The sequence below is a fragment of the Labeo rohita genome, chromosome 19, assembly GCF_022985175.1.
Source record: "Labeo rohita strain BAU-BD-2019 chromosome 19, IGBB_LRoh.1.0, whole genome shotgun sequence".
In the NCBI taxonomy this organism is placed as follows: Eukaryota; Metazoa; Chordata; class Actinopteri; order Cypriniformes; family Cyprinidae; genus Labeo; species Labeo rohita.
Window position 1 is genome coordinate 16,295,563 of NC_066887.1, and position 14,252 is coordinate 16,309,814.

General features: G+C 35.3%; 1 protein-coding gene and 1 long non-coding RNA gene across 13 annotated transcripts in view; one reads left to right on the top strand and one right to left on the bottom strand.

Annotated features, from left to right (window-relative positions):
* The window catches only part of adgrb2 (adhesion G protein-coupled receptor B2), a 364,163-nt gene that overhangs the window by 204,896 nt on the left and 145,015 nt on the right, over positions 1 to 14,252 (bottom strand). The gene's annotated exons all lie outside the window — the stretch shown is intronic.
* On the top strand, positions 11,766 to 13,676 carry LOC127181644 (uncharacterized). Its single transcript, XR_007829793.1, has 3 exons — positions 11,766 to 11,952; positions 12,216 to 12,343; positions 13,391 to 13,676. It is a non-coding gene; the product is annotated as an uncharacterized LOC127181644 (long non-coding RNA).

The window sequence follows — 14,252 nt, forward strand, 5'->3', positions numbered from 1 at the left end:
TAGTTGATTGATAGTGGCGTTTTAGCACAGACCCACCTTGAGTGAGCTGTAAACAGTCCGCCATTGTTTCAATGCTGGAGCAGTTGTAGACAAGAATGTCTCAGTTTGAGCGATTGAGGTGTTTTGTTTTTGGATGTAATAATGAACTCGGCAATCATCTACTCCCGGCATCTGAGAGAGAGAGGGGCGGGGTGAGCAGTAGCTCATTATCATTTAAAGAGACAGGCACCGAAACAGGTCGCTGTGAACAGTAAAACATACATTTGACACAGGACTAAGACTACATTTAAAATTCAAAATTAACACTAGTTCCTTATTTATTTGTTATTTATTGCTTACTGTTTACTTGTACAGTTACTTATTACAATATAGAAATATTAGAAAATCATAGAAATTGTAGAAATAAATAATTGTTTTGTTCAGCTACTGATAGGCTGCATTCTTTTCACTTAATATTTAAATTCATTTTTAACTTATTTCTTAGTTTTCGCTGTGCTATTTTGCTGTGTGATTTCACTGGATTGGTATAGATTGAAAATCTGCTATCACAGTAGTGCTATTTTCCTCAAAAAGCTTTCCAGACTCTCCCTCAGACCTGTTTGTGTAGCTCCACATTTAAAACCTTTCACAGTCAGAGTCCCTTTACGGCTCAGATCACTTTCTGAAAGAAACTGTGCTACAAAAGCAACCACACTCACTGAGATTTTACAAACTATCCATGTCTCCAGCCACTCAGGTCACTCTTTGTCTTCCAGACAGGCTGCGGTAAAGCTGTTTGGATCCTCTCAGCCAAGGTTTGATTAGTGTGTGTAGCTCCGAATACATCTTGCTAAGGGAAGTATCTGTTCTTCCTTGGGGCGCATATACTGCCCGTCGGATTTAACACTGCCTGCAACACAGTAAAGCTTATGCATTTCAGCATGTATGTTTATCAACTAGTCCACTTACATGGCTGCTATTTTTGTTGTGGTTATTGTATTAAACATGGCTTCATTCTCTGTGAACACTACGGTCTGAACTTGGCTTTTGGAAGAATAAAAACTGATATAATCCAGCAAAACTAGGCATTATTGAAGAAGTGACTATGTGATGTTACCATGTACATAAAAGCAGTCTCTTGAAAATACATACTGGCCTTTTCTAAAAGACGCTGCTTGCCATTTCAACAAAAACATCCCAGAATTCAAAGATTTTTTTCTTTTTGTGTCTGCATGATAGGAAGTCCTTTGTAACCTGAAAAGTGTCTGCTGACATACAAAAAGAAGCGTGAAGCACAACCAAAATAAACTACTGATAAAACTTTCAGATTTCATATCGAAATATTGTAATTTATAGAACTTTGGCACAAAAATAACATTGACTAATAATGAATGTATTATTATTTATTTAAGTAATATACATTTTTTGACTTACTAACCAATTTTAAATAATTCAGCAGGTCAGCTCAAAGGAGGTCTGGATGATTTCCAGCGCAGAAATTGAACGGTTCACTCTACTAACAGGGCATGTGGCATAACCAGAGGAGATCACATGACACACTGTCACTGAAACCATGGAATGCCACCACCTGGATAAGAACTTCATACATGCCAGGTTTGGAAACCCACAGCCTTTCTAAACATGAAAACTGAAAAAAGAGAGCTAACCTAAGACAAACAGGTTAGTCGAAATCACAACTGTATTTACAAACAGGTGACTCAAGCAGTTGTTTACACAACAGCCTACAGAAGCAACTAAAATGTATTCAATTTGTATAAATAAATAATATCAGGGCCCTTTTATAGCCTTGTGATGGCTGTAAATAACACCAGTAACTATAGGAACAGTGATTAAAATGAATATTAAAGATGGTAACTATAATACTAAAAAGGTATCACAGTTGAAACAAAATTGTTCATGTTTACAGTTGAGGTCAAAAGTTTACATACACCTTGCAGAATCTGCAAAATGTTAATTATTTGACCTGAATAATATATTTCACATAAAATATGTTTACATATAGTCGGCAAGAGAAAAAAAAATAGTTGAATTTATAAAAATGACCTTGTTCAAAAGTTTCTGATTATTAATACTGTGTTGTTACCTGAGTGATCCACAGCTGTGTTTTTTTTTGTTTAGTGATAGCTGTTCCTGAGTCCCTTGTTTGTCCAGAACAGTTAAACTGCCTGCTGTTTTTCAGAAAAATCCTTCAATTCTCACAAATTGTTTGGCTTTTCAGCATTTTTGTGTTTGAACCCTTTCCAGCAATGACTGTATGATTTTGAGATCCATCTTTTCACACTGAGGACAATTGAGGGACTCATACGCAACTATTACAAAAGGTTCAAATGCTCACCGATGGTCCAGAAGGAAAAGCAACGCATTAGCAGCAGGGGGGTGCAAACTTTTGAACAGAATGAAGATGCATTTTTCTTATTTTGCCTAAATATAATATTTTTTTTCAATTAGCACTGCCCTTCAGAAGCTACAGAAGATGCTTACATGATTCCCAGAAGACAAAATAAGTTAAATTTACCCTGATCTTCAAATTCAAAGAGTGAAATTAATGCATTTCAAACTTCTGTAGTAGTTGCATATGAGTCCCTCAATTGTCCTCAGTGTGAAAAGATGGATCTCAAAAGCTGTGATGTGTCTGTGATGAGACATGTGAGCCGAATGAAAGGACTGGATTGAGCACTCTGTAGCAGAACTAACCACAGTATTCTGTTGTGTGAACAAAGAGAAAATGTGTTAAAGAAAAATGTGTGGACAAAATCCTACCATCAATGTTTACTAACTACATCAAATGTGCTAAAAAGGGTAGGCCAGGTTTGTGACTCCGAAAATGTGTATGTGTGACTGAAAATAGCTGTGTGGAGGCTGTGTTTGTGTTTATTTACATTCTAGTGACATTTTACATCATAGAGGAGACAGGAAGCCGACATCCAAACATCAGAGCAGATGCACAGTCAGTGATTGGAGAATCAGTCAAATGCACAGATGTGCATCTGTTTTAAGGGCGGGTCATTCAGAGGTCACAGTAACACTGAAAGTACTCATTCAGACCTTTTATCACCCTTCACACTAACAGGAACAGTTTAGACAGCACACATATATTCACAACATTCCAGTATGCAATCTTCCCTTCCCTTTGGAGTGCTCTACCGGGGAAAACAGCGATAAACAGCACACGTGAAACCCATGTTTATGTCCAGGACTGGAGAGAAGTGATATAAAACACTGACCATAAGAGTGGACAGTCTCAAAGATGCACCTTCTGCAAATGTCTTATTTTCTGCTGCCTAAACGCTGTGTTTATCAACCTTTCATCAGCGGCAATCATAACCCTGTCTCTCTCTCACTCGCCCTTGTCTCTTTCTCTCATACCTTTTCTAGAATTCAGCCATCAATTCCCATCAACCTGACAGGAACAGTTTGGACATCACTGAGGAACATGTAGTCAAGGCAGTGGTGAGTCACTGGCTAGGATTGTTAAAGTCTGGTCTGGTCACACTAGATTTCATAAATGTGAAATTATTCTAGTGGAACGAACACCAAAATGGGCAACAGAGTATTATGTCATAGTTTTTTAATAAAACAGTAAAGTGTACACTACCGTTCTTCTTCTTGTTCTTCTTTCTTTTTTCTCTTATGCTCATCAAGGCTGAATTTATTTAATTAAAATACAGTAAAAATTGTAATATTGTAAAATTTTAATAGCTGTTTTAAATTTTGAAATATTTAATATTTTTAGGTCCAGTCTTCAGTGTCACATGATCCTTCAGAAATCATTCTTATACACTGAGTTTGAGCTCAAGAAAAATAAAAATTATGTTATCAATTTATCTACATAATATTTCTGTGGAAACTACATTTTTTTCAGGATTCTTTGATGATAATAAAGTTCGGAATTCAGAAAAGAACAGAGATATTTTGAAATAGAAACTTTTGTAACATTATAAATGCCTTGACTGCAGTTTTAATCAATTCAATGCATCTTTGTTGAATAATTAATATTATTATATTATAAAAAAAAAAAAAACTCTTACTGGCCCCAGTCTTTTAAACAGTGTAATAAATAAAACTAAATTCGTAATATAAAATATTTCCCATGATGCTACACAGCATACTCTGTTTTGCGTGAATGATAGTTTACTCCAATTTTTCAGTTTTGTCATTGTTTATTCATCCTTATATTGTTCCAAACCTGCATGACTTTTACTTTTGTGCAACATAAGATATTTTGAATAATGTTTCAACTGTTTTATCCTTATAATGGAAGTAAATGGGGTCTAAAACAACACTGAGAACACAACAAAAGAGAGAGCAAGAGAGAAAAGCCACTTTTACCCATCCCAGCATGACTTGCCAGTGATAAAACACCCCACCTCAAATATTGAACATTTGTAACAGCCAACAAATAAAGATTTGTTTTTCTCTTTTCATCTACTGATTCACAGCAACTAATGAGACATCCCAGTCAATGTGTGTCCTTCTATCAATCTAATCTGTATATATGCGTGATAGGAGTCTTCAATGCCAGCATCAGAACAGACGATATGATCAATACCATTTCATATTAAGAGGCATATCTCCAATATCTGCAAAGCGTGATTCACAGAGCTGTGCAATATGTCATGAGAAAATGCCCAAAACACGGCAGAGTCAAATCGGCAGGATAAAAAGGATGCGAAATATGGCCCTGACAAAAATTCTGGGAAATAGAGGGTGCCCGGTCGGGTTAGGAGTGTGGGAACGACTCTGAGACAGCTGAAGTCAGAAGATGTCACCGAATGGCAGACATGTCCGTTCTGCTGCTGGCTAAGACCGTCCACTCCATCCTCTGCCACAAATCCTGATTGTCATATTGGACCAATCATTTTGGCTCTGATGTTCCATCAGCTCTGGTCAGCTGAAGACAAATCGCAGAGGCAGTCGGTGAAGTCCTGACCTGCCATAAAACATCCATTTTGGTCAATACAAGCAGACAGCAAGATGCTATCTTAGAGTGAACTCAAGGACTGACATCATGTCTCCAGCCTTGGGAAAAAGTTGCAAACAAAACAAGTACGTACAGACAAACTGGGCCAAAAACAAGAGGAAGATTGAAAACACTTCCTACATTAAAAATGTTAAATGTTTAACAGTTAAAGCAGTTTAACAGCTGAGCCCAAGCCTCTATTACTAATTCAAAAATGTCACTTTAGTTACAAGTAGTAACGTAAGAACGTTGAGTTGCTTTATTAAAAGCTTATAGTATTACTGTATTAAAAGCACACTGTATTATGTATAGTATTATGAGAGAGAGAGATGAACTGGACAAGTGTGATTACCTGCATCTGATACAGTATTCATTCTTCAGCTCAATCTCATATTTACAATAAAACACTAGTTTGAATGTCCACTGAGGAAAGCGATATCTTTGTCACACTATCCTTTCATCTGTTAAGGGTGATTACCTCTCATTCCATCCTGATGATTCGATGATAGCTGCTCAGATCTCAGCTTGTCTGACAGATATTTCTTGCTGGATGAGGGACCATCATTTTCAACTCAACCTTGCCAAGACAGAACTGCTTGTGGTTCCATCAAACCCATCATTTCATCACAATTTCACCATCCAGCTAGGCACATCAACCATAACTCCTTCAAAAACAGCTGGAGTTGTGATTGATGATCGGCTGACTTTCTCAGACCACGTTGCTAAAGCTGCCCAGTCCTGCAGATTAGCTATATTCAACCTCAGAAAGATCAGGCCCTTTCTTTCAGAACATGCTTCACAACTCCTTGTTAAAGCTCTTGTTCTGTCCAGGCTGGACTACTGCAATGCTCTTTTGGCAGGTCTTCCAGCCAGTTCTATCAAACCTTTACAATTAATCCAGAATGCAGCTGCAAGATTAATTTTTAATGAGCCAAAAAGAATACACGTCACACCTCTCTTCATCAATTTGCACTGGCTACCAAAAGCTGCTCGCATAAAGTTCAAGGCATTAATGTTTGCCTACAAAACCACCACTGGCTCTGCACCCCTTTGCCTAAATTCATTACTTCAGACTTACGTGCCCTCTAGAAGCTTGCGTTCTGCAAGTAAACAGCGCATTATTGTGCCATCCCAAAGAGTTACAATTAAATGTACCCTCCTGGTGGAATGACCTGCCCAACTCAATCCGAACAGCTGAGTCCTTAGCCATCTTCAAGAATCGGCTAAACACACATCTCTTCCATCTTTACCTGACCCTCTAATTCTAGCACTCTCTATTCTAATTTTATTCTTAAAAAAATTAATAAATAAATAAAAAAAATTGACTTTTAGACTTATACTCTATTCATTTACTTACTGCTTGTTTACTGTAAGGCCTCTAACACTAGCTCACTTTTTTGTTTTTCTATTCTATCGGTTTTATTTTTATTTATAATATAATTAAAAAAAAATGTTGCTAACTGAGGCTAACTGAGACTTGTCTAAATGTAAATGTGATATCTGATGATAGTGCTGCTTATTGCATTTGTTGGCTGTCTTACGAAGTGTTGTTGAAAGTAAAAATAACTACCTTGTTTACAACCATGTTTCAGTCTCTTTTAATATAAAAGTCTTTACTGCTGACTCACTCATAAATACAGTCTCGTCACCATTTAATGGCAGAATAACATAACTAAAATCACCATCACAAACACACACACACACACACACATACACTGTTTCTCAATACTAAATACTATTATTAAATACTACTATTATTTATATAAAATATTATTTATTGAATAATATTAAATAAATAATATACAATAATATAATAAATAACAACAGCCATCATAAAAGCTGTGAAGAAATTTAGTCAAGTACAAAGGCAATGCTCTGATATACAGCATTGAAGTTATACAAAATATAAAGTGATGAGATTTTGCCATCAGCCAAAACTACTTGGTTTGGAATAAATAATATATTTATGAGACCCAGGACTGCCAGATAAAATTACCCAAAATGAATTATATCTCATGTTTAGCCACTATAGATACATCAGAGCCAGCGGCAATTCCAGAAGATCTGGCCGAGGTAAAGCTGCTCTCAGATGGTTCATGAACGCTGAACAGCCACAGATGCCCTGGAGCTCAAATCTCTAAAAACATCGAAATAAATTTTCAAATAGACGTTATCTTTATTAACAAACTGCATATGTAATGTCTAAAAAAGTAAATTTTTTGGTAACTATATAATAAAATAGTTTAATTTTGAGACACTTCAATGTCAAATGATATGTAAGTAGCTTGTAGCTTGGCAAACTACACTTTCAAAGCAGCTTCCTCAACACTGGTAGAGAGAAACATTTTTTACACCTAAATATAGAGTATAAATATTCCGTATTACCCTGAAAACGAGACTCAAGACAGAGTGGTGAGGAAGAAAGGCAAATGAGATGAATGGGATGGCAATGCTACAGATTGAGTTTCTGCATATGCTAAAGCACTCTAAATCTTTCAGGTTAGAGTTATATGGATGAGGTGTGTATTTTCCATGATGTAGTGCTGTTTACAGGCCTGATGATTTGTAGCTTATTGCTTGGACTGTTTTTCCAGCGTGTGCAAGAATGATAGCATGGCCGCTTCACAAGATCACACACATTCAAAACCGTGGCCTAGATTCAGTGACAGTCTCCATGGCCACCGGTACTTCCTACTTGGCGCTAACCGTACCTGGGCATTGTACCTGACAGGTGTAAAAATAACATGCGGTCTGACGCATACTGTGAGGGATCGATCCTCTTAGCTCAATCGCTCTCTGTCCCCCTTTCCCGATCCTCTCCTACGCCAATGTCCACTGAGATCCACGCAGGAGACATACAAAGGAACAATCTCCCCACATCTCTGCAAACATGCCAGCACCTGGCGGCTTTATGGCGACATGATAGCAACAGGGAACATTTCAAGCTCCACACACAATAAATCTTTAAACACAAACGCCCGTATGGCTTCTGAATCCTTCAACTCCTGTAGAGAAATGAGAAAAACAAACTATAAGCTCTGCTGTTCCAACAAAGCTCTCCTGAAAACAGCAAGTTTAATTAAAATGTATCTTTTCCCGAACATTCAGCCTCTCCTGACCTACAGAATTTTATTTCAAAGGACAAAAGATATGGATTAAGAGATACCTTCAATTGCTGATATTTTATGTAAATAATGATTTAAAAAATTAAATGTTGAGCATGGCTCAGCCTTCAGGGCATAATGGTTTCTTCTAATTAAAATATATATTTTTATTATATATTTGGATTTATCTTCTAATTTGTATCCAAGTTCTCCAGCTTCCTCAGTCTCTCTTTATTTCTCTGTTTTTAAAATATTAGCTAGTGCTGCATGGTTTGACCAAAAATTTGTATCACTTTTTTTTTTTTTTTTAATGATTCTGTCGGTTTCACGATTTATCATAGTTTTTCCTTGACGGTGCTTTTTCTGTATGTAAATCAAAATGCACTGAAATGTAATTACAATCCAAACAAACATCATGAATAGCAAAGACAGAATGGTCTGACCTTAGCTTTGTAAAATTATGCTACATAAAACATCTGAACGAAACAAAAACAGCAGACGAGTTGAATGAAAATGCAAATTCACTCTCTAACAGCAGGTGGCACTTATGGAACAATAAAAAAAACATCCACAGAAATTACGATTGACACAATATAGTAATATAGTGACTACTTTCCCATCCTGTCCCTATTTTAATCTATATATTGGGTTTCTTCATAAAAATTATTTTCTTTGTAACTATATATTTTTTTGTCTGGTGATCTATCAGCCTTGCAGTCATACTGCAAAACTTGTTGTATTTTGTTAAAACACTGATGTAGGATGATTTTAAAGTTGGAGATGAAAATGCCCTAACTGTCATGAACTGGAATACATACATACATAGACTTCATGCAGAGCTAAACAAGATGAGTGTTTGAGGTTAAAAAGTATATAAATTTTTTAGAAAAAAAAAAAAAATAATAATAATAATAATAATTATATATATATATATATATATATATATATATATATAATTTTGCTAGATAAGACCTTTCTTCTTTGCCTGGGATTGTTTAGAGCCCTATGAAGCTGCATTTTAACTGGATTTTGGAAGTTCAAATTCACAGGTACCCTTGAAGTCCACTACATGGAGAGAAATCCTGACATGTTTTCCACAAAAAAACATAATTTCTTTATGACTGAAGAAAGAAACATCTTGGATGACAAGGGGGTGAGTAAGTTATCTGCACATTTTTGTTCTGGAAGTGAGGTTCACCTTTAAGTAGCAATATACATTGTATGGGTCAAAATGATTGATTTTTCTTTCATTAGGATGTTAAATAAAAATCATGTTACATTAAGACATTTTGTACATTTCCTACCCTAATTATATCAAAAATTAATTTTTGATTAGTAATATGCATTGCTAAGAACTTAATTTGATCAACTTTAAAGGCAATTTTAAAGGTTGTTTATACATCAAACCATACATGGAAAGCTTATTTATTCTGCTTTCAGATTTTAAATAAATTGGCCCTTATGACTGGTTTTGTGGTCCAGGGTCACATATGACAATTTGCTGATTAGGAAACATTTCTTCTTATTATAATTTTGAAACCATTTGAGCTGCTTAATAATTCTAATATTTCTGAAACCATAAGACTTTTCCTCAAGATGAATACAAAGTCCTTAAAGGAGAAGTCCACTTCCAAAACAATAATTTACAGATAATGTACTCACTCCCTTGTCATCCAAGATGTTCGTGTCTTTCTTTTTTCAGTCCTAAAGAAATTATGTTTTTAGAGGAAAACATTTCAGGATTTTTTTTCATATAATGGACTGCTATGGTGCCCCGAGTTTAAACTTCCAAAATGCAGTTTAAATGAGGCTTCAAATGATCCCAAATGCGGTTGTAAAAGATCCCAGCTGAGGAAGAAGGATCTTATCTAGCGATATGATCTGTTATTTTCATGAAAAAATACAATTGAAATACTTTTTAATTTTAATTTTCATCTTGCCTTGCTCTGCCTGAACTCTGTGTATTCTGGTTCAAGACAGTTAGGGTATGTGGAAAAACTCCAATCGTATTTCCTCCCTCAACCTCAAAAATCATTTCAAAATCCTCCTACATCGCTGCAGAAGTTCCGACCCAGTCTTTGCAAAGTGAACATGCAAAGAAGATCAAACACCCTTAACAAAAAAAGGTAAAACAGCATATAGGACGATTTTGAAGTTGAGGGAGAACATGAAATGGGAGTTTTTCAACATACCCTAACTGTCATGAACCGGAAAAAACGAGTTCAGGCAAAGCAAGACAAGACGAACTTTTGACATTAAAAAGCATATTGTATTATTTTCATTAAAATAACCAATCGTTTCGCTAGATAAGACCCTTCTTTAATGTCTGGAATCATTTACAACCACATTTGGGATTGTTTGAAGCCATATTTAAACTGCATTTTGGAAGTTCAAACTCGGGGCACCATACACAGGAAAAATGGCGGAGTAGTTTTTCCAGAGTTAAATTTTTTTTCCTCACAAATAGTTGTTTTTGCTCTATTTTGAGTGTACAGAGTAAAATTTATCCGTAGAGTGGGAGCAAAATTACAGAGTAACTGTGACTCCTCCCCAATTTACTCTCATCCCTTCGTTGATCCGCCATTACTGTTAATCACGGCCATCGACTGCTGTTGCTTTGGGTTTAGAAGACGGCACGCTTCTGCTGGATGGTGAAGTAAGTAAAGTTTCAAAGTCTTACTATTTATTTTAATTATATTCGCCTTTGCTTAGAGTTCGGATCGTTTTGCCATGTGTTTTGAATGTTTAAGAGATCGCTTGCCTTCTCCTGTCAGCTTGAAAACTAGTTAATGTTAGGCAAAGTTTGAAATCAAATAGCTAACATATATATTTTGAACATTTATTTTGAACGTTAATTGAAATTAGCTAACGTTATAGCTGCCTATCAATGTTTGTCCACTAAACTATCGATAGACTCGAGTTGTGCACCACATGTACTTGACTCGGAAAAGAGTTAAATTAACGTTAGCCTTAACTGGATTGTTGAAGGCCATTTTGATGTGGATTAGTCCTATTTAGACAGTAAGTTAACTGTTTCTCATGAGAACGAAAGGTATTTTTAACATTTACGAGGGCTAGTCGGTGATTTTATTGCAGAATGTCAGTGTTTCAATTCAAAATTCAATTCGATTGAATCCTTTTTGACCACTGCGGAACACGTACAATAACTTTTGCACTTCATTGTAGTTTGCAAGCATTTTTAATATGTGAACTTTAATTACGGAAATAATGGGAAGAATTTATAAGAAGAATATTTCATAAACGCTCCACCTCAGTGACAGAGAAAGAGGGAAAAAACGTTGGAAATGGGACATACAACAGTGCAATGTTAATACTAGCCTACAATTAGGCCATATACATTAAAGACATAAACCAAGCAATTATTACAAATTAAAAACATATTAGTGAACAAAGATAACTCATGTTGTGTAGTGCACTAATGAATGTTTTTTCATCATCTGACTGAGTGTTATTGCCTTGTGTTTAACTTTGTAACTTTGTCTTTTTGGTTTCTTCAGGATGTAAACCAACAACATTGTCAGAATGAAGTTCAGAGAAATATATTTGTTTCTTCAAAACCTTTTACATTTCAAATGTTTTGGGAACGTGATAAGAGAAACTTTAACATTTTTAATATCTTTAATACTTTTCATTAATAATGGTGAAATGGTGAAAATCGTGGTAGCACATTTGACAAATGAACATGGGTAGGCTGTTTATACCGTACTTTGTTAATTGATGTTTATGATGTTATAGGTTTTGGTTGTAATTGGTTTATGTTTGTGTGTGTGTAGAAAAAGTCCTTTCTGTAGTTTAAAGGAAGAATCTGCGAAGAGAATCATCTCCCTATTCCTATGCTTGGTTGACCCCAGGAGCAAGTTTCGTTATGTAAGTAGCTGTTGCAAATATTTTCAATTTATTTTCCAACACTTCTACCCTGATATTTTCGCAAGGGCCTAATACAGGAGTTGCAGATTTGCAGTTAGAAATTGTCTTCATTTAGGACTCTGAATAAAAAAAATAATGTATAAGTTTATGACTTCATTTCAATACTTGTATAGGTTTCAGCTCAGTTCATCCACACATCTGTAGTCATCAAGACTTGGTTGTGATGAAAAACTAAAAACCTAAAAGAAATTTTGTATCTCCAGGTTGGAACAGCAAATTGTCTTCCATTTTGATGCCGGTTCACCTTTTGCCACCCTCTCAAGTCACCGCCACGTAAGACCGGGAAAGATCTCAGCTAGGCAAACGTGATCGTCTTGTGAAATTCATCAAGGTGAAGCTACTAATGAAGCATATCAAATGACACTAGTTGATAATATTGTATTACTGTATGATCTTGAACGTGCTTATTTCTCAGAAAGGCTCTTAAAGGGATAGTTCACCCCAAAATTAAAATTCTGTCATTTATTACTCACCCTCATGTTGTTTCAAACCCGTAAAACCTTTGTTTTCATCTTCGGAACACAAATGAAGATAATTTTGAAAAAATTTGAGAGATCTTTGAGCTTCATAGACAGCAAGAGTCCTACCACGATCAAGGCCAGAAACTTAGCAAGGACATTGTTAAAATAATCCATGTGACATCGGTGTTTCTACAATAATTTACAATGCTATGAGAATACTTTTTGTGCACAAAGAAAAATAATATAATTATTCAACAGTTCTTCTTTTTCAAGCCACCATCCTCCGCCATAATCGAGAGTACCCTGATGCATACGTGTGATGCTGCTGACACAGGAACACACATGCGCTGCATTTGTTTACAAAGCATGCGCATACATTATGATACTGTCTTTAATGGTGGAGGACAGTGACTTGGGGGAGAAGAACTGTTGAATAAAGTAGTTATTTTGGTTTTATTGTGCACAAAAAGTATTCTTGTAGCTTTATAAAATTATGGTAGAATCACTGTCACATGGACTATTTTAACAATGTTCTTACTACATTTCTGGGCCTTGAATGTGGCAGTACCCTTGCTGTATATGCAGGGTCAGAAAGCTCTTAGATTTCTTGACAAATATCTTAATTTGTGTTGCGAAGATGAACAAAGGTCTTACAGGTTTGGAACAACATGAGAGTAGTTAATTAATAACAGAATTTTCATTTTTGGGAGAAATCTTTTTAATCACCTGTCCTCTAAATTATTGTTCTTGTGCTGCTATTTTCTACTTCACATATTTAGTAACAATCTGTTGGAATTATGTAAAACATAAACTTTGGTGGAAGACAGACATCTTTATTCATTTGTTTCTTTATTCATGCTGTATATTGACTAACTTTTAAGTCACATTGGCAATAATGTGTTTTCATTCTTTTACAGACTGGTACCAGTATCCAAGGGCAGTTGGATGGCATTCGAGAGAGTCTCCAGCTGTATCTACTTGTTGTTGGGCTGATGAGAAGTAGGGTCCAGTCTTGTTTTATTGTAATTGTCCAATATGCTCTACTCTGTAAGACCTGTCCATTGTGTATAGCTTTCTGCAAAACAATGTCTATGATATAGATGCAGAAACCACCAAATGATCATGATCACAAGTGTAATATTGTAAATGTAAGTGTATTATTTAAATAGGAGATTGAAAAAATAAAATTGTGAGACATGAGTATACAGTTTGTTGTAGACTCTTTGTTTTTCAGATTGAAAAGCAAGTTTTTGATTTCTATTTTTAGGGTTTTTTGAGGATAGAATATGAATTAGGTAATTTAAAAGATTAACTCTGGATAGAGTTATTTAGTCTTTAAAGTTCACTCATAATTGATAAAAAACAACTCTGGAGGAGATGTAAATTTTGGCAGAGTAAATTTGACTTTCCTCTGAACAGAGTTAAAAAGTAGCAGAGTAAATTTCTTGTACCTCTGAACCGAGTAAAATAGTACAAGAGTTAATTTCAAAAAACACTAAATAGAGTCAAATGTAACAGGAGAGACTAAAATATTAACACCAAATTGAGCAAAATTAACTCTGGAAAAACAACTCTATCAAAAAAGTAACTTTTACTCTTTTCAGAGAGGGACCAAATGTTATCAAATGTTATTCAATTTGAGTAAATTTACTGTGTAGAAGTCCACTATACGGAGAAAAATGCTGAAATGTTTTCCTCAAGAAACATAATTTCTTACTGACTGAAGAAAGAAAGACATGAACATCTTGGATGACAAGGGGGTGAGTACATTATCTGTAA